Source organism: Lactuca sativa, chromosome 8 (assembly GCF_002870075.4).
Source record: "Lactuca sativa cultivar Salinas chromosome 8, Lsat_Salinas_v11, whole genome shotgun sequence".
NCBI lineage: Eukaryota > Viridiplantae > Streptophyta > Magnoliopsida > Asterales > Asteraceae > Lactuca > Lactuca sativa.
This window is the reverse complement of record NC_056630.2, coordinates 119,873,814-119,894,595: the sequence shown is the minus strand read 5'-3', so window position 1 is coordinate 119,894,595 and position 20,782 is coordinate 119,873,814.

The window sequence follows — 20,782 nt, the reverse complement described above, 5'->3', positions numbered from 1 at the left end:
ACATTGATAAGTAAGGATGAGTTGATAAACCACTTGGAAGACATGGTGGGCACTCGTGTTACCATGAGGCAAGAAATCGAGATTGAGAAAGTTCAGTCCATATGAGTTTGGATTTGTCACAAACTTTGGTTTTGACAAATTCACATGGATAGGAACTTATACACCACAAAATCTAAGTGTCATAAGATTACCTCCTTCATGAAAATGACTGTGAGGAAATGCTTTCACTAAAAGAGATTTTAAGAAGATAGCAATTGTGGAAATTGTATTCTCAAATTCGATTATGGTTACGACATCCCTTTCCATAGTTCGAATTATGAGATTTGACAATTAGTCTGAACATTTGGGACTTAGTGACATAAGTTCTGAATTTGTCTAGACACACATATGAGCTTTCTAAGGCAAAGGTGTATGATTTATGAATACATGTCAAAGCTAGTGGGAGCATAAGTGTTATGCTGGTAAGAAAATAATCATCATGTTAGTGGGAGCATGATTATTATGGTAAAGTATTGCGAGTTAGCAATATTAATTATAGAAAACAAAGATTCACTTTGCAAAGTTGTAATGTTTGAAAAGTTGTTTTGCTATAATTAAGGGAGAGAATATTATACTTCATTTCAAAATTCTAAAGCTTAGATTGAGAAATGTTAATAAATTTAGTCAAGGATATATAGTGCATTCTCAAATTTGATTATGATCACGGCATCCATCTTCATAGATCGAAATGTGGGAACAGGACACATAAAATATTATGGCAGAAGGATGATAAAGTATCACTTCTTTATGTGAGACATTATGCATCATGCTTCGGGTATAGGATCGATTGCATATGCTGTAATATTTTACTATTCTAAAATTTTCCAAATGCGTAGAGCATTAAGAGGGAAAAAGGAAATAGAATCGGTTTTGACTTAAAATAATTAAACAACTATCAAAGGAAAATCTGAGGTTCACTGAGGATTTGTCGCTTGTGAGTAGTTAGAAGTATAGTACTGAATGGGCTATATTGACATTATTATGAATAGATAAGATTCTATTAAGAATAAGCTGTCATATGGAAAATATGGAAATGTCTCCATATTGGGAGTTGGATGTGATGATTTTTGAGCATTCTAACACTTCCTAAGTGTACATGCAACCCTAATAACCTTGGATCTATGTTTGTCTAATTATCATGCAAAGTTGAATTTCCAAGGTTATATTCCTATCTAGCATACATGGGGAACAATTTTACTTGAATGAAAGATAGAATAACTTACCTTGTTGTTGCTTATGTTCCTTGAAACCTTGTGAGCCTAGCACCCCAAGTGTGATGCCTCAAATGCTTCACACAACACCAAATGCTCTTGGAAAGACTCTTGAGATAATACACACTTCTCAAAATCGGCCAAGCCCTCTAGTTTCTTTTTTCTAGCCAATTTTGGTGGAGAATATGCTTCTTATATAGTGTTGACACTTCTAGGGTTACACCATGTAAACCCTAATGTGTCATGACTCTTCATTTCCATGACCCATGGGTTTGTAACTCCCATGGAGCATCCATGGAGTATCCTATGGGTAGAACCCAACTTGATAATCCATGGAGCCTCTTAGCCCACTATACAAGATATGGATGATTTACATAATCAACCCATATATTTAATTAGTTATCCTTTGATCACTTAATTAATTCCAAATTAATTCTTTGATCAACTAATCAAATAATATTATTAATATATTAGAACTTATAATATATTAATAATCTCCAAGTGTTATTTCTCTCATTTAGTCTATCCAATTGCATGGTGCCATGCAACCCAAATGGACCATGCCGGGTCGGGTCAAGTACAAGCCCGAAATAGTTATGGACTTAGACACCTTATCCAACAGTCTCCCACTTGGATAAGTCTAATAACTATATCTCTAGTACTTCAGGAACCGACCGGCAATCGTAGCTCTTTCAAGGTCTCTCGGAACTGAGAAGATGATGGTACGCCATTTAAGATAAGTGATCATATAATCCTCCGTTCTAGATATCAGCCGGACAAATACATGGAACATTGTCTTGCTTATTGTCCAGCATTTGTTTCCCGATTTCCGATTTGTTTGACATAGAACTTAATTGAACACATCAACTTAGTTCTGACCGGGCCCGGTACATGGGTCAAAACAAAAAATCATCGAGGGGCCCAGATATCAGCTTCTAATCCAAGAAGGAACAGATAAACTTCGACTCATATGTTTGTTCTACCACTCATTGAATTACACACAAAAGCACGTTTTATAACATCGAGTTACCAATGCGTTTTCGTACGATCAATGCATAACCAACTCGTAAGTAACAAATCGTATCTCTAGGTTTGAAGACTTATATGATATTACCATCTCACGATCACTCGAGATAGAATTCCATGAAGTGATTCCAGTGAGCATGGGTTGCGTCCAATGCTCAGAACTTATGAGCACTCATGATTGTTGTAGCCTTGTCCAACACCTTAGACCTCTACAACCCATCATGACAGTCTTGATTCATACCTACTTCCGACATATGACCGACTGTGGAGGTTTGAATAATATGTTATACCAAACAAAATTATTCTGGAAGTCAAAACATGCAAAAGAAATATAGTAAACGATCGACAAGAGATAGCAACACTTTACTCATTAATAAAACACCTTTTATTCATCATCAAATGTCAATTACACTTTACAAATTTCCGGGTTATCTAACTACTAAATCTAATATCATCCTTCAGCCCTATGCTCCGAGCATGCTGGAGATGCTTAACCCGAGTCAGTCCCCTTGTGAGGGGATCTGCCGGATTCTCATCCGATGATACCCTCTTTGCCACGAGGTGTCCTTCTTCGATCCGATGTCTAATGAAATGGTATTTTCTGTCGATGTGTCTGGATCTCCCGTGATCCCTTGGTTCCTTGGCTAAGGCAACAGCACTTTGACTATCACAGAAAATTTCCATTGGCTCTTTAATGGCTGGTACAACTCCAAGGTCTCCAATGAAGTTCTTCAGCCATATCGCCTCCTTTGCTGCCTCGCTAGCTGCAATATACTCTGATTCACAAGTAGAATCTGCCACTGTCTCTTGCTTGGAACTCTTCCAAGAAATTGCTTCTCCGTTTAGGGTAAAGACCCAGCCCGACTGAGAGCGGAAATTATCACTATCAGTCTGGAAGCTAGCATCACTATACCCTACAACTCTCAAGTCATCACTCCCACCGAGGGTAAGAACCCAGTCCTTAGTCCTCCGTAGGTACTTGAGGATATTCTTTACCGCAGTCCAGTGTGCCTTGCCAGGGTTCGCCTGATACCTACTAACCATGCTCAAAGCAAAAGCAACATCGGGTCGAGTACACGTCATAGCATACATGATCGATCCTACAGCCGAAGCATAAGGTGTTCGACTCATTTCTGCTATCTCAGCCTCAGTGCTAGGGCTTTGTGTCTTACTCAATCTGGTGTTACTCTGGATGGGTAACTCTCCTTTCTTGGAATCCTGCATGCTGAATCGCTTCAGCACTTTATCCAAGTAGGTACTCTGACTAAGTCCAATTAGTCTTTTCCTCCGATCTCTCAAGATCCTTATCCCTAGAATATAGGCAGCTTCACCAAGGTCCTTCATAGCGAAACACTTCCCAAGCCAGGACTTTACTTCCTGCAGGGTTGGAATGTCGTTTCCTATGAGTAGTATGTCATCCACATACAATACCAAAAAGCTAACTATACTCCCACTAGCCTTGACATACACACAAGATTCATCTTCACTCCTAGAAAAGCCAAATTCCTTGACCTTTTCATCAAAGCAAAGATTCCATCTGCGAGGTGCTTGCTTCAATCCATAAATGGATTTCTCAAGCTTACACACTCTATTAGGGTACTCGTTGCTGACAAAACCCTCTGGCTGACTCATGTAAACATCTTCAGCCGACTTTCCATTAAGGAAAGCGGTTTTGACATCCATCTGCCATATTTCATAGTCATGAAATGCAGCTATGGCTAACAGAACCCGAATAGACTTAATCTTGGCTACCGGAGAAAAGGTCTCATCATAATCCACTCCAGGAATTTGAGAGAAGCCCTTTGCAACCAGTCTAGCCTTATAAGTGTGTACTTTACCATCCATGTCAGTCTTCTTCTTGAAGACCCATTTGCACCCTACTGTCTTACGACCTGGTACATTTTCAACCAAGTTCCAAACTTGATTGTCATACATGGATTATATCTCGCTATCCATAGCCTCTTTCCATTTAGCAGACTCGGGGCCTGCCATGGCTTCCTCGTAGCTGTTAGGGTCATCTTGACTTACTAGTGTTTCATCACTATAAGTGTCTCACCTTCTGCAGTAATATGGAATCCATAGTAATGCTCAGGTGCACTCCTAACTCTCGTGGAACGTCTCAGAGGTACAGATTTGTCAATTGGCTCAACAGGAGTTTCCTCCTCAAGTTGAGAGCTAGAGTTTGAAGTTCCTTCACCGCTTGATTCTTGAATTTCTTCAAGATCAATTTGCCTCCCACTGTCTCCTTGGCTTATAAACTCTCTTTCTCGAAAGACTCCTCTTCTTGCTACAAAGACCACATTGTCACTAGGTCTGTAGAAGAGGTAACCAAAGGATCGCTGTGGGTAACCGATGAAAATACACCTCTCGCTTCGAGGTTCGAGCTTATCATGAGTCTCGCGTCTCACAATAGCCTCGCAACCCCAAATCTTGATGTGGTCTAGTTTAGGTACTTTACCAGTCCACATCTCGTGAGGAGTTTTGGCAACTTTCTTTGTAGGGACTAGATTAAGAATATGGGCGGCAGTCTCTAAGGCATACCCCCAGAATGAGATTGGTAGCGAAGCTCGACTCATCTTGGAACGAACCATATCCAACAAGGTTCGATTACGCCTCTCAGCCACACCATTCAACTGTGGTGTCCTGGGAGGTGTCAATTGTGAGACTATCCCACATTCCCTTAGATAGTCGAGGAACTCTGAACTAAGATACTCACCACCACGATCGGATCGAAGCATCTTAATATTCCTGCCCAATTGATTCTCGACTTCCTGTTTAAATTCCTTAAACCTCTCGAAAGTCTCTGACTTATGCTTGATCAAGTAGACATATCCATATCTACTATAATCATCAGTAAAAGTTAAATAATAACGATTAGCATCCCTTGTGGCATGTTTGAATGGTCCACACACATCCGTGTGTATAAGGTCCAACAAACCTTCACCCCTCTCACATGAACCTGTGAAGGGTGACTTTGTCATTTTTCCAAGTAAGCATGATTCGCAACTATCACCTGACTTTAGGTCAAACGACTCCAAGACTCCATCTTTTTGGAGTTGGCCTATGCGTTTCTTGCTTATATGTCCAAGACGACAATGCCATAAAGATGCTTTATCCAAGTTATTATTAGTAGAATCAATACACAAAACATTATTTCCCAAGTTATCTACAACAGATACGGCTTCATACACACCATCACATGGTAATGCTTTAAAATAAAAGACATTATTATAGAAAACATCTATAGAACCAACTTCATTATTAAATGAAAAGGTAAACCCTTGTTTGTACAAAGCATGAAAGGAAATAATATTTCTTGCCATTCCTGGCGAATAACAACACTTATTCAAATCTAAACTAAACCCACTACTTAGCGATAAAGTATAAACTCCAATCTTGGTAACAGGTATAGCTTTCCTATTCCCCATAATCAAGTTTATTCTTCCTTGCTCCACATCCTCACTTCTTCTTAGTCCCTGCAAGTCACAACAAATGTGAATACCACACCCGGTATCAAGGACCCAAGAATTAGAATGGGGTGAGTTATTAGAAATGATAGTGTAAATACCTGCATGGTTGGGTTTAACTTTCCCATCCTTCACATCTTGCTGGTATTTTGGGCAGTTCCGCTTCCAATGAGCTTTTTCATGGCAATAGAAGCATTCAGCCTCTTTTGGGTCAGAAGAAGGAGTAATGAAACCTTTCTTGGTTCCACTTGAAGAAGAGCCATCAAGGGTCCGAACCTTGGTACCCTTAGAAGAGCTCTTTCTCTTCCTCCCTCGACTTTTCCGGATTGCCAAAACCGGAGTAGAGTTTTGAGTAGGAGTGATAGCAACCGACTTCCCCTTAAGACCTGTTTCTGCGGTCTTGAGAAGTCCCTGAAGTTTGCTAAGGGTGACTTCTTCCTTGTTCATGTGATATGTCATGCGGAATTGATCATAGCACGATGGTAAGGAATGCAAAATAATATCTATTGCAAGATCCTCCGGGAAGTTCACATTAAGCTTCAGCAAACGATCCACATACCTTTGCATTTTCTGCATGTGGCTCGTGACGGATTCCCCGTCCTTCATCATGGTTGTTATCATGGAGCAGATGATTTCATACCTCTCTTGTCTTGCACTTTGATGGTATCTTTCCATCAAATCTTGGTGCATTTCATAAGGGTAGAAATCCTCATAAGACTTTTGGAGTTCCGCTGTCATCGTGGCCATCATGATGCAAGCCACTTTCGTAGCATCCCTTTCATGTGCCCGAAATTCAGTGATCTCCTGAGGAGTTGCAGTGGACTCATCAATCTCCTTAAGCTCCTTGTCAAGGACATATTCTTTGTCCTCGTAGCGGGTAATCATCCTGATGTTTCTGATCCACTCATTGAAGTTGGATCCATCAAAGGTGACTTTCCCACACAAGTTCATAAGGGTAAAGGAGCCATTAGGATTAGAGCCAGAAGCATTGTTGGAAGACATCTGAAGAGAAGAGAACAAGATTAGTTTAGATATAAGAGAGTCCTTAATAAAACACCCAAATGTAATATTAAGGCTAGGATCCAATCACAATATAATATAACTTAGAAGAGGTATGCCGTAATCTAAGCTATACCATATTTGAAAGGTAGGTGAATGACGATTCACCAATTTCCACCACGAAAACCGAAATGATTAAATATTAGGTTTTTGATTGGTTCTTAGAAATTCCTAGATTCTTTTGAGATTCAATGAACTTTTCAAAGGCATGTTTCAATCTCGAGTGTGCCCTCCAAGTTTTGTGACTCGGATGCCGAGGATCACAAAACGAGGTGTGAAGTAACCATGCAAATCACTTGGTACCCTGAAGGTTTATCACTCAATCGATGTGCCGGTTAACCACACACGCTCCATCGATACTATAATAAACCCTAAGTCACCCTTTACCTACCTTGTTAAGTCCAAGTTAGTGTGCCGGTTAACCACACACGCTCCACCAACGACTTAGTCAAAGTGTAAAGTGTAATTTCATGGAATAGCACCTTATTCACATTTTTCCTAAAGTAACTAAGATTGGGAATTTAATAAAAAATTTAGTTACTTTATAATATTCATCATACTTTGAATGAGAATTAATAAGTCCTTGTCTTACCCGTTCGGCTAACGACCCTCCACCGATCAAGCAAGCGGTGGGTGAGAGTGGACACCCATTAAGTCACCATTTTATAGGCAACAACCTTATACCCACCTTATAGACCGGCTTCGTGAATGAGGCGTACTAGCGGTAAGACGACTTTGTTCTTATACATATATATATATATATATATATATATATATATATATATATATATATAATTATTAAATCATAATAATATAAGTATAAGGGTTGAATTTTAACTTTTAAAATTCTAAGGGTTGGAACTAAAGTTTTAACTTGACTTTACTTGTTCCAAAACTTGAGGGCAAGTTTTGTAAACTTTCAAAACTTTTCATTTCTTGTAACTTATGAGTTTAATAGAGTAATAAAATGAAGACTCTTCATTTTTCTAACTCTTATGTTCTTTTAATGGTTTTTAATCCAAGAGACTTTTGGTTTTCCATAACTTGAGGACAAGTTATGGACTCCATTAAAACACATTATGATCAAGAATTAAATTACCACATAGGTTACAAATAATTCCTATGATCATCTAAACATCATAAGAACAAGAATATAAATATGAACACTTTCAAGAATCAAAATCACATAAAACTTTGTAATTTTGATAACTAGTTGTTGTAAATGAATTAGCAAAAACATTACTCCATCTAAAACAAGTTTTCAAGTACCAAAACAGTTTAGAATAATGTTTCCAATCCATTTCCAGCAACGAAAGTCGAAATTCCATTTTTTTTTTATAATTATTTTCGACTTTTCCAACTATTTTGCATCAAGTATCAAACAAACAAACCTAGTCTCTGATACCACTGATGATTTTTGAGCATTCTAACACTTCCTAAGTGTACATGCAACCCTAATAACCTTGGATCTATGTTTGTCTAATTATCATGCAAAGTTGAATTTCCAAGGTTATATTCCTATCTAGCATACATGGGGAACAATTTTACTTGAATGAAAGATAGAATAACTTACCTTGTTGTTGCTTATGTTCCTTGAAACCTTGTGAGCCTAGCACCCCAAGTGTGATGCCTCAAATGCTTCACACAACACCAAATGCTCTTGGAAAGACTCTTGAGATAATACACACTTCTCAAAATCGGCCAAGCCCTCTAGTTTCTTTTTCTAGCCAATTTTGGTGGAGAATATGCTTCTTATATAGTGTTGACACTTCTAGGGTTACACCATGTAAACCCTAATGTGTCATGACTCTTCATTTCCATGACCCATGGGTTTGTAACTCCCATGGAGCATCCATGGAGTATCCTATGGGTAGAACCCAACTTGATAATCCATGGAGCCTCTTAGCCCACTATACAAGATATGGATGATTTACATAATCAACCCATATATTTAATTAGTTATCCTTTGATCACTTAATTAATTCCAAATTAATTCTTTGATCAACTAATCAAATAATATTATTAATATATTAGAACTTATAATATATTAATAATCTCCAAGTGTTATTTCTCTCATTTAGTCTATCCAATTGCATGGTGCCATGCAACCCAAATGGACCATGCCGGGTCGGGTCAAGTACAAGCCCGAAATAGTTATGGACTTAGACACCTTATCCAACAGGATGTTGAGAGTCTGTGTCTAGATTAGAAACTTTTATGCAAGAAGGATGTTCAAAGGAATGTACTTTGAATGTGAGACTTCACGTCTATGGAATTATCTTGTAACAATTTCCGATAGAGTACTTTGTAATTTCATTTGCCAAGTCTTGGTGACTTTTGTGCTGTGACTTTGCGAAAGGATCGTTGCATAAAATGTTAGAATCTAGCATATTCTAGTAGTTGCAAGAACCTTGTGTTCTAACACTAATAATAGGGATTGGGAATTGTGAAATGAGCATCATTGGAAAGGTTTTTCAATTGATCTATTTCGCAAAGTATGGACCTTAGGAAACCAAAGTGTGCATGCTTGGAGCATGGGACAATTGTGGTTATAATTCAAGTAATAAGTTGATTTTCTGAAACTGTAAGCAATGAATAATGAGTAATCAATATGGTGTTAAAATAAAAGTGTTTTTATTTACGCTCAAAAGCTTTGGGGCCATATAGGATTAATAGTATTATTGCGTTTCACTTTGCATGTTTTGACTTCCCGAATAATAAGATTATTCAAACTCCACAGTCGCTCATACTTTTGGAAGTAAGTAGTGAATCAAGACTGTCATGAACTGGATTGTAGAATTGTCTAAGGATAGACATGGCAATAGATTTGCTGCAACATTCATGAGTACTCAGAAATTGAGATTTGAGTATTGGATAAACCCACGCTCAGAGTATTACTTCATGGAATTCATCACGAGTAATACTGAGACGATAATATCTATGATCTTGAAACAGAGATATATGAGTTGTAATTTGCAAGTCGGCTATACATTGGTGATACGAAAACGCATCAGTAACTTGGTGTTATAAAACGTATTGTCATGTATGGTTTGATGAGTAAATGATACAAGCATATGAGTCAATGTTTATTCGTTCCTTTTTCCTTAACCGGAAAAGCGATATATGTGGGCCCCTAGATGATTTGGTGTTGACTTATGTGCTGGGCCCAGCCAGGACTAATTGATGTGTTCGATTAGAAGTCCTATATCATCACAAATCAGAAATCGGGAAACATAGATTCTGGACAAAGAGATTGATTATATTCCATGTCTTATGTATAGAGATATCTAGTAGAACGAAGGGTCATGTGATCTCTTATCTTAGGACTCGTAACTGATTGGGTCAGAGTTCGGCAGCAGCTTTTTGGAAGCTACAATTTGCTGGTCAAATTTAGAAGGCATACTAGCAATTATAGTTACAGACTTATCCAAGTGGGAGACTGTTGGATTAGGTGTCTAAGCCCATAACTATAATTGGTATATACTTGAATTGATAGCAGCACAGTCCTTTTGGGTTGCCCTCAAACCTAGCAACCGGACAAGAAAATTATGAAAGGAGAGATATTAATTTATTATAAGATTAATAAATTAATATAAATGAATTTATTAATATGTTAAAAGATTAATATATTAATAAGAAATCATTTTGTTTAATTAGTTGTTAGCCAGAAATTAATTAGAATTAATTTTGGGGTTAAAAGAATTAATTATAAAGTGCAGGGACTAGTTTGCAATTATCTAATAGTTGAGTGGAAGGCTCCAGAACCTCCTTGGAAGGAGGTGGACGAAATCTATAGGGGAAACCCTAAGGATTTCGTCCAAGGGGGCTTGGATAAGGCCTTTGGCTTTGCTTAGGCCCTAAGCAAGGAGCATTAGGGTTTTTCCTAAACCCTAGATCCCTCAACTATATAAGGAGCCTCCTGGTTCACATTTTGGTCACTCTTTCTTTAGAAGAAACCCTTAGGGCCAAAAATTGCATACTCCCTCTCTCTCCTTCTACTTTCCTTCTTGCTAGTTTGGGTGTGATTCCATTAGAGGCATTACACTTGTGGTGCTAACCTTCCAAGAAGATCAAGATCAAGATCAAGGGAATTATCAACTGTTTACTATAACAATTGAAAGGTATGTAATTACTGAACCCTAGTTTATTAATTTTGATATTAGCCTCTCTCCTCTAGGGTTCTTGTTTTGCAATTCAAAGTTGTATGTTCAATAGATAAAACATAGATCCAAAGTAGGTTGCATGTGAACTTAGGAATTGTTTTTCTAGTTTATTTGTTTTACCTAAAACCCATCAGCTTAGGCCGTAGAATCCAGGTAAATGGACATAAGGGGTGTTTTTATGACACCTAAAGCCCTAGGCCTTTACAAGAAATTGTTACACACTTAATGGAAGGACCAAACCACATCAAAATCACTTAACCAAGTGAGTTTACGGCCAAGACATAGTTCTTGGGCCGTAAACTCCTAAAAAGGGCACTAAGGTGTGCCTAATGCCTTCATATGCTAGGAATAAAAGTCTAGAACATATCCCACAAGTGCAAGAGGCTTGAAAGCAACAAAAACAACACCCCAAGGAAGTTTACGGCCGTAAACTCCAAGGGGAATGGCCTTGAGGCCGTAAACTCCTATTTGGAGTACTTCTAGACCTTAAACCCTTCCAAGGACTTAGCCACTAAGTTAGAATAATTCTAGGAAGCATTTGGGACTTCAAAACACACCAAACACACATGTTTGGGAGTTTACGGCCGTAAACTCAAGAGTTTACAACCGTAAACTCCATGTGTGATGGTATATGGAGAGTAAACTCTCATATAGGGTCCTTTGGAAACCCTAAACACAAATACCCTGTCCCACAATAGCTTAGATGAAATCCTTACGGCTTAAAACACTTATATAAAGTGTTAACTATGTCTAGGATGTCTTAACCATTATCAATTAGTCATTTGAGTCTAATTGAGTGCATATATGTGTGATTATATGTTCATTAGGATCATAGTGTGTGTACAAGTCCTTGCTTGACACCTAGCCATCCTATACCGCTCCGTTCATCCCAATCACCAACTACAGGTGAGTTCATACCCCTTAATCAATGTTTTAACTGATTTTAAATGCTTTAATGGGGGGGGGGGAATACAAGTAGAAAACAGTATGTTATTAAATCAATCTTATGTATTTTATAATTGTGTTTTCACTCGGTAGATTTCACATATTTCAAAAGGTGTCACATGAAATGGTTTTCTATCTTAAAATACTTTGATAACAAAAGTATTAGTTTTGAAATGTTTAATGACATCAAGTCACTCTTAATTATTGTTCAAAACTCCTAGATATCTTGCAAAACCATTATTTTACCTTCTTGAATCAAAAACTATACTTATGCGCATATGTTCATATTTATGTTAAGAGATTATAGTTTTCATCCTTCGTTCAGTTTCCCACACCCTGGTGTATCGAGAGTGTATAAATCTACTGGAACAACCACTTACTTTCCAGTTAATTATCATAGGGATAGTTAGAAGATATCAAACATTATTACTACTACAAGGAATCACACGAGAGTCAGTTCAGTCATGAGTCTATACTAATACCTTACATGATACATGAGTACACGTACTTAGGATTACATGATACATGAATATGTTTATATATACTTATATGATGCATGATCACGCTTACATGAACACATTACACGAATACCATACAGGAAGACTGTTACTTAGGTGCATTATCCTGTATTTACTTACCTGGATACTTGTACTTAGAATTACGGGGATGATTTATTAGTATTTACTGTGTAAATTATCTTTCCTGTCCCAGTTCAATGGGATGACTCGGCGGGACTTACCATTCCGAATCCCACTGATTAGCACCAGTGGTCGATGAATATCTACGGATGTTTAAGGTTGTCACTTACTTAGTAGTCAGTGACGGGACTAACCATCCCACTGTCCACTGTTGCAACAGTGGATGAGATGTGAATCTTCGGAGGATCATTAGGTTGACGATCTGTATTAAGAGATCGATACGGGGACTAACCCTCCCTCCACCCTGCTGCCGCTACAGAGGATGAGGGGACATTCTTCGGATGTTCCATAGGGTCTATCTTTCGCTTCGGCGATGTCGTGTTTGTCCTGGTAACCCAAGGCAATAACACTTACCTTATTATATTTTTCCTGTTTACTATATTTTGTGATACTTTCACATAAACGATGAGTTAGACTAAGTACTCTAGTACTAGTCAATAGAAAGGAAAAGTTATCATATTACTTACAGAACATTCGAGTCTTGGTAGAAGATTACTTAGCCATAACAAAACATTCGAGTCTTGGTAGAAGACTACTTAGCCATAACAGAACATTCGAGTCTTGGTAGAAGACTACTTAGCCATAACAGAACATTCGATTCTTGGTAGAAGATTACTTAGCCATAACAGAATATTCGGGTATCGGTAGAAGACTATCATATCATCTTCCTATCATTTTACTTGGTCATAACAAAATATCTTGTCTTGGTAGAAGATCGCATTTCATACTTATATCAACTGTTCTATTTGAGGATTTATACGACATTCTTAACAACATTCCAAAACAGGACAATATCACGTAAATACTTATGAACTCACCAGCTTTAAAGTTGATACTCGCTTTCAAAATAACTTGTATTCTCAGGTCATCAGTTAGACAGGTGCGGTGGTCAGGTTTTTGAGAAGATGGAGCACAGAAAAGACTCGCCTTATTTTGATTATTCATGTTATTATTGTACATTATGAAATAACACACAAGTATTAAAACTCTACTTACAATGCAATGGATGATGTTGTTGCTTGTTTATTATATTACACTGTTGTGATATTGTACATGACGTCCTCCACCCCTGAACGTTTCCGCCGTTCGTGGTTTTGGGGTGTGACAGATTGGTATCAGAGCATTGTTTATAGTGAATTAAGTATATCAACCCATAAAAGATATACTAACTATAAATACATTGGGATTAAAACACTCTGTCTCAGAGTTATACTTTTAAATAATAAAATATTTAAGTAAGTATACGTGCCTGCATTCATACTTAAATCAGTGTCACAACGACAAGAACAAAAGTATTACGATTGTTGAATATCACAAGTAAGCCTGGGGATATATGGTAAGTCTTGGGAATGGCATAGCCTGATCAACTATGCTGGTCCGAGAAGTGATTAGAATATGCCCAAGAATGGTTGTGATATGGCAACAAGTCTAAAAACTTACCAACATCACCATAAAGAAATACCATATGGGTATTTGGTCTTACTGTAATTATCTTAGTTAGTTCGTCTATATAGCTATTTCTTATATCTCCAAATTCTCGCGTAGATAACATGGCTGGATTCCATCCCCACGACAACCTGTTCCTTCCGAACGAAGTGATTGCTGGATGGTTTGGAGAAGAACCAGATGATGATCATCCAATCCGTCTGAATGATCACCATGCTGACGACCTTTCAGACGATGCCATCTCCGAACCCGAGGTTGAGAAACTACCCCAGGCAGCTCCCTTTCCGATTCCTAACCCTCGCCCGACTTTTTAAGGCCCGACGCCTGAGTGGGTGGAATGCTTGGAAACTTGGAGCTAAGGACAAGATCAGCCCATGCCATTTAATGTTGACCGAAGCTTCTATGACCTGAGCAATGGGGGCTCAGCAGACAGGATCATGCCAATTCTGATCCGAAGAGTTGCCCGAAACGAAATTCAGGGCAGGACAACTCTGCAACGCATCGCAGAAGTCGATACAAATGGAGGAATGCATATGCTCCGCACCAGTCGCCTTGAACATGCTCGTGAGAGGTCTGAAAGAGATCATGAAACCCTGCTGCAAGCACTGGCTGAATCACGAGCCGAAGTCATTGAGCTTCGGGTACGCCAGAGAGTGTACGAAAGACACCTACTTGAGGTGGAACGCCAACTGGCTGAACTGAGAGTTCACCAGAGGGATGACCGTTGCCAGTAGTGGATGTGTTACGTTATGTTCCTTGTTAGAAAGGAAACGTGTTCCTGTCTATGTCCGATGTGGCATTTTCTATGAAACTATCATGTACTTTAAGTACTTTAGTTAGGTCTTTTTACTGCCAGGAACTATCTTCTCTAGTTATGATGTAAGACTTTTTATAAGGTCATTTTCCCAAACTTGTACGTCATGAATATCAAAGATATTGACAGTAGGCTAACTTCTGTGTCGTTCTTTATTCGAATACTCTTATCATACTTTCTTTAGAGTCTATTTGAAACATGCCCTAATCAAAGTCATTGGACTATAGCAATTTAACTCCGGAGGCATTCCAAGTCTCTTCCAATGGTTGGATCACGTTATTCACCAACCACCGATACCTCAGCAAGAACGACAAACATCTTGAGACCATTGCATGAACTTACTTCCGATCTTTGCTAGAACTGCATCATAGGGATGTAGGTCAAACCTTCGTGAACATACTTCCATTCCGTACTAGGACTGCATCATAGGGATGTAGGTCGAACCTTAGAGAACATACTTCTATACTTTACATGAGCAATCGAACTACGTTTAGATGCAACCATTTTCGCTCACAAATTCATTTTTCTTTCGGTGTAACAAAATCATGAATCCCAAGAAAAACGATCAGCCCATCAACCAAACACCAACTCTTCAGATTGATGCAGCTACCTTTCAAGCTGCAGTCTCGGCTACCGTGTCAGCTATTCTGACCCACCCGAACGCTAACGACGCAGGTGTTAGCGGGATTGTTAACAATCATTCTAATCCAAGTACCAAGCGAAAGTCTTGGACTAACTCTAAGGACAAGTCGCTTCGAAAGGCGAACAAGAAACAACCACCAGTAACAACCTTCACAGCTACGACATCAGTACCTCCAACTACCATCCCTTCGGGCATCCCAATGATCCCCAAACCAGCCAAACTTTATGCTGGAAAACTTCCAAAATGCATCAAATGCAATTATCACCACCACGGACCTTGTAGGGAGATGCAGTGCTCGCACTGCAACAGGAATGGACATACTGCTAGTCACTACAAGATCCAGATCCAACACATTTCTTCAACCACCAATGTCCAAACCTCTCAGATATTCAATCTATGTGGCGTCATGGGACACTTCAAGAGGAACTGTCCATTGGAGAAGGACAACGGCAAATCAGGAGGAGTTTGACCTCAGAAAGCGAAAAGGCAGTTAAGGAACCTGATATAGTATAGGTTCCCTCCAAATCGTCAGTATCTTGTATGTACAAAAACATGTTTAAAACTAGTGCAACCAGAGTCTAATCTTTTGCGAGATTCCGTCCGTTAAGGGACTCTCGTGCTGCGTATACTTGTCTTTTGTATTATACCTTGTTTAGCAGCAATAGTCTTGTAATAAATCCTAAGTACAGTAACTCTGTTAATGGTTGCACTGTTGTGTTTTGTCTGTATCGCCTTATGTTCAAATCTAATGTCTCTAGTTCCATGTGTTTCCGACTTTATCATACGACTCAAGTAAATTAATCTTCGAAATACCAGCTTCATAAGTACACCTCTTCCTCAGAAATCGCCTTTTAGCAAAGTCGTTATTGTTGGGTTTTGAGCATTCTAACACTCCTAAGTGTACATGCAACCCTAAATACCTTGGATCTATGTTTTCTCTATTATACATGCAAATAAGAACTTCCAAGGTATTATCCTAATCTAGCGTATAAAACAATGGATATAGTAGGATAGAATACATACCTTGTTGGTGTAGTAAGTCTTCATGAAGCTTGAGTGCTTAGTGCCCCAAGTGTGACACCTCAAATGGAATCACAATCATCAAAACACTTGGAATGACTTGAGAGAATTCTACACTCATCAAAATCGCCTAGCCCTTTCTTTTCACACTAGTGGCCGATTTTTCCTCAATAATAAGATGCTTATATAGTTAGGGTTACACCATGTAAACCCTAATTGACATGGCCTTTCATTTCCATGATCCATGGGTACAAATACACCATGGAGCATCCATGGACCATCCTATGGGTTTTAGCCCAACTTGATTATCCATGGAGCATTAGCCCACTATACAAGTATGGATGATTTACACAATCAACCCATATATTTAATTAGTCTTCTTTTGATCACTTAATTAATCCTAGATTAATTCTTGATCAATACTAGTTAAATAATCTTATTATTCTTATTATTAATATACTAGAACTTATAATATATTAATAACCATAAGTGTCTTATTTCTCTCATTCAAGTGCATGATGGTATGCAACCCAAATGGACCATGCCGGGTCGGGTCAAGTCTTACCAAATATAGTTATGGACTTAGACATTAATCCAACAGTCTCCCACTTGGATAAGTCTAAAACTATTATTGTGTATGACTTCAGGAACCAACCGGCAATCGTAGCTCTCAAAAGCTTCTGTCGAACTCTGACCTTGTAGATAAACTCTGACCTTTGTCAGTGACTTGTCCATTAGATAAGGGATCATATATTCCTCCATTCTAGATATCATATGGACTGAGACATGGATTATAATCATTCTCTCTGTCCATTTGTTGTTTCCCGATTTCCGATTTATGACGACTGACTAATTGAACAAATTAAATCAGTCCTGGCCCGGCCGAGCACTTCCATTTGTCATCATCAAATCATCGAGGGGCCCACAGATATCGCTTTTATCCCGAAGGTAAAAGGAACGGATAAACTTCGACTCATATGGCTTGTTCTACTACTTGTTGAGTCATACACAAAAGCACGTTTTGTAGCACAGAGTTACCAAATGCGGTTTCGTGCAATCAATGTACTATCAACTCATAGTAACAACTCATATCTCTAGGTTTGAAGAATATAAGATATTATCATCTCATGATCACTCGTGATAAAATCCATGAAGTGATTCCAATGAGCGCGGGTTGAATCCAATACTCAGAACTTATGAGCACTCATGATTGCTGTAGCCTTGTCCAACACCTTAGACCTCTACAACCCATCATGACAGTCTTAATTCATATCTACTTCCAACATATGACCGATTGTGGATGGTTTGAATAACTTAGTCATTCCGGAAGAATAACCCAGTTTATTCGGGAAGTCAAAACATGCAAAGTGAAACACAATAATAATTGAATCCAATATGGTATCAACTCTTTGAACATAAATAAAACACATTTTATTTATCACCATATGATTACACATTATTCATTGTATACTGTTTCAACTATCAACTTTATTCTTGAATTTAAAACAATAGTTGTCCCATGCTCCAAGCATGTACACTATGTTTTCTAAACACTAGTCATGCCACACACCAAGTATGCATACTATGTTTGTCTATGATCTTTACTTTGTGAACTAGATCCATTGAACATAACTTCAATGATTCTCTTTTCACACTCCCAAATCCTTACTGCAAATGCAAGAACTCCAAATTCATGCCATTTACTAAAATCTGTTAGATTCTAAACTTATATGCATTGATCCTCTTGTAACGATTATGCACAAAGTCACAAAGACTTGGCAACAATCATTACAGAGTATTCCAAAGGAGATCAACGCCTTGCAAATATCCTTATTGCATTAAGTTTCCTTAATCTTACACAGATTAAAAATTCTAACTTTGAAACATTTCCAGATTCCATTTTGACTATCACTTCTGAACAAGAGTTGCCTCCTTACAGATTATGTCAATATGGTCCTTCCAGAATTATCACTATACTTCCAACTGTCCTTGAGCAACCAATCTTTGGTAAACCTCAGATTGTTCTCCACAATTGTTTAATCCTTTTAGTCATATCCAGTTCTAAACCTTTTTCCCTTCTTAATGCCCCAGGCATTTGGAAAATTTTAGAACGGATGAATATAGCACATGTAATCAATCCTATATCCGAAGCATATGGGACACGATTCATGATGTCTTACATAAAGACTAAACCAGTCTTTTGCTATACTACTACCATTTTAATTTGCCAAGTTCTCATAATTCAGATTATGAAAAGGGATGCCGTAATCATAATCGAATTTTAGAACGCAAATAATGGACCCATATACAGAATTTCCTTATGTTGAGCCATTCCAACATGAAATTCATATATATCCTTGACTAAATGATTAAAACCTCACAATCTCAGCTTATAGATTTGAGATGAAGTATAATTTCCTCTCCCTTAATTATAGCAAAACAACTCTTTCCCAATTGAAACTTTTGTTTTCTATAATTAACATTGCTAGCTTGCAATACTTAACATAATTATCATGCTCCCACTAACATGATGATTATTAGCATAACACTTATGCTCCCACTAGCTTTGACATGTACTCAGAAATCTGTTGACTTTCTTACCAAAGTTCAGATCTCTGATACAAGATTGTTTTGATAGAACTTTATCAAAATCATACACCTTTCCTTAGATAGCTCATGGGTGTGTCTAAACAATTTCAAGAACTATGAAAAGGGATGCCGTAATCATAGTCTTGATTGTTTTGACCTTTGCCATTTCTCACAAGTCCATATTAGTGTGTCGGTTAACCACACGCGCTCCACTAACGACTTTGAGAATGCAAATATCACAATTGCTATCTAGCTAAAATCTACTTAGTGAAAGTGTTTCCTCACCATCATTTTCATGAATCGGAGAGAAACCTTATGACACTTAGATTTACTGGTGTATGTGTTCTTATCCATGTGAATTGTCAAAATCATAGTCACAAGACAAAGACAATGACAAATCCAAAACCATATGGATTGAACTCAATCTTAACTTCCTACCACCTGGCAGCTCAAGGGCCTGCCATTGCTTCCAAGTTGTTATGCAACAAACTGAGAACTCTAAGAACTCATATGCAAAGCCAACTTTAACTGGAATGGGCACAGATATGTCAACACGATAGGTTATAAACCTCAAGTCGTGTGCTAGTGAAGAACTTCAGGTTTTATTCTTGATTATTTCTTGAGACTTTCAAGACCTTTAAGACTCCTACTGTCCTCTTGACATATAAGACTCCCTTGTCAAACATCCAAGAGATAGTGCGGATTCTAATCAAGAAAAAACACTTTACCCAATTGGCCTAAGTTGGTCATTGTTTTATCCAAAACATCACAACTTACCAATTTCAAATGTACAAGAGTAGAAAACTTTTACTCTTACATTTTGACAAGTGTTTTAAACCTTCTTTAAGACATGTCACTCAAATGACAATCTTGGAGTATGACTCTAAGACTTGTATTGGAACGAAGTATGACTCATCTTCTTGATTTAACCATTTCAACAATTCAAGTTCCTCTTCTTAGTCATAAGAATGCACTAAGATTTCCTTAGAGAACTAATTGTGATATGGTTTCTTAATCATTAAGATGATCACAAAACTGATACTAAAGTACTCTCCCATCTTTTCAGATTTGAGAAACTTTTATCCTTCTGCCTAAATTGATTCTTCTTATTCGCTCTGCCATACATTGGAACCTTTTCCAATGTCTCAGAGTTACACTTAAGCTTGTAAGTATAATCATATTTACTGAGCTTTAGTAAACTATGACGAATAGTCTTATCAAACTTTTGTGGTGGACTTAATCAGTGCACACGAATGTGTACTCGATCCCTTGGTCCTTTACTTGACTCACACATCCATGTGAACAAGTAATTAGTCTTAATTTTCCAATACTTGAAAGTTCTCATTCATCATGCTATACAACTTGCATGATTCCAAGTTCCGGTCCAATTGAAACTTGGGTGATGAGAATCTTTCCTTATTTGGTAAATCTAGACATTACCACAAGTGAAAGAATCAATTTCATATTTCCACTCTTGCTCTTAATGGAATCATATAAGCAACAATTTTTCCTCAAAAGCCATTGTAAGGATATTTTAAAATAAATAAAATCAAAAAAAAAAATTTCTTTTATTTTAAAACTTTGCGGAAAAACTTATCCTTACAATCTATATGAAAACTTGTTGTTATCTATTCCTAAGCAATATCTCATAACTCCTAAGAA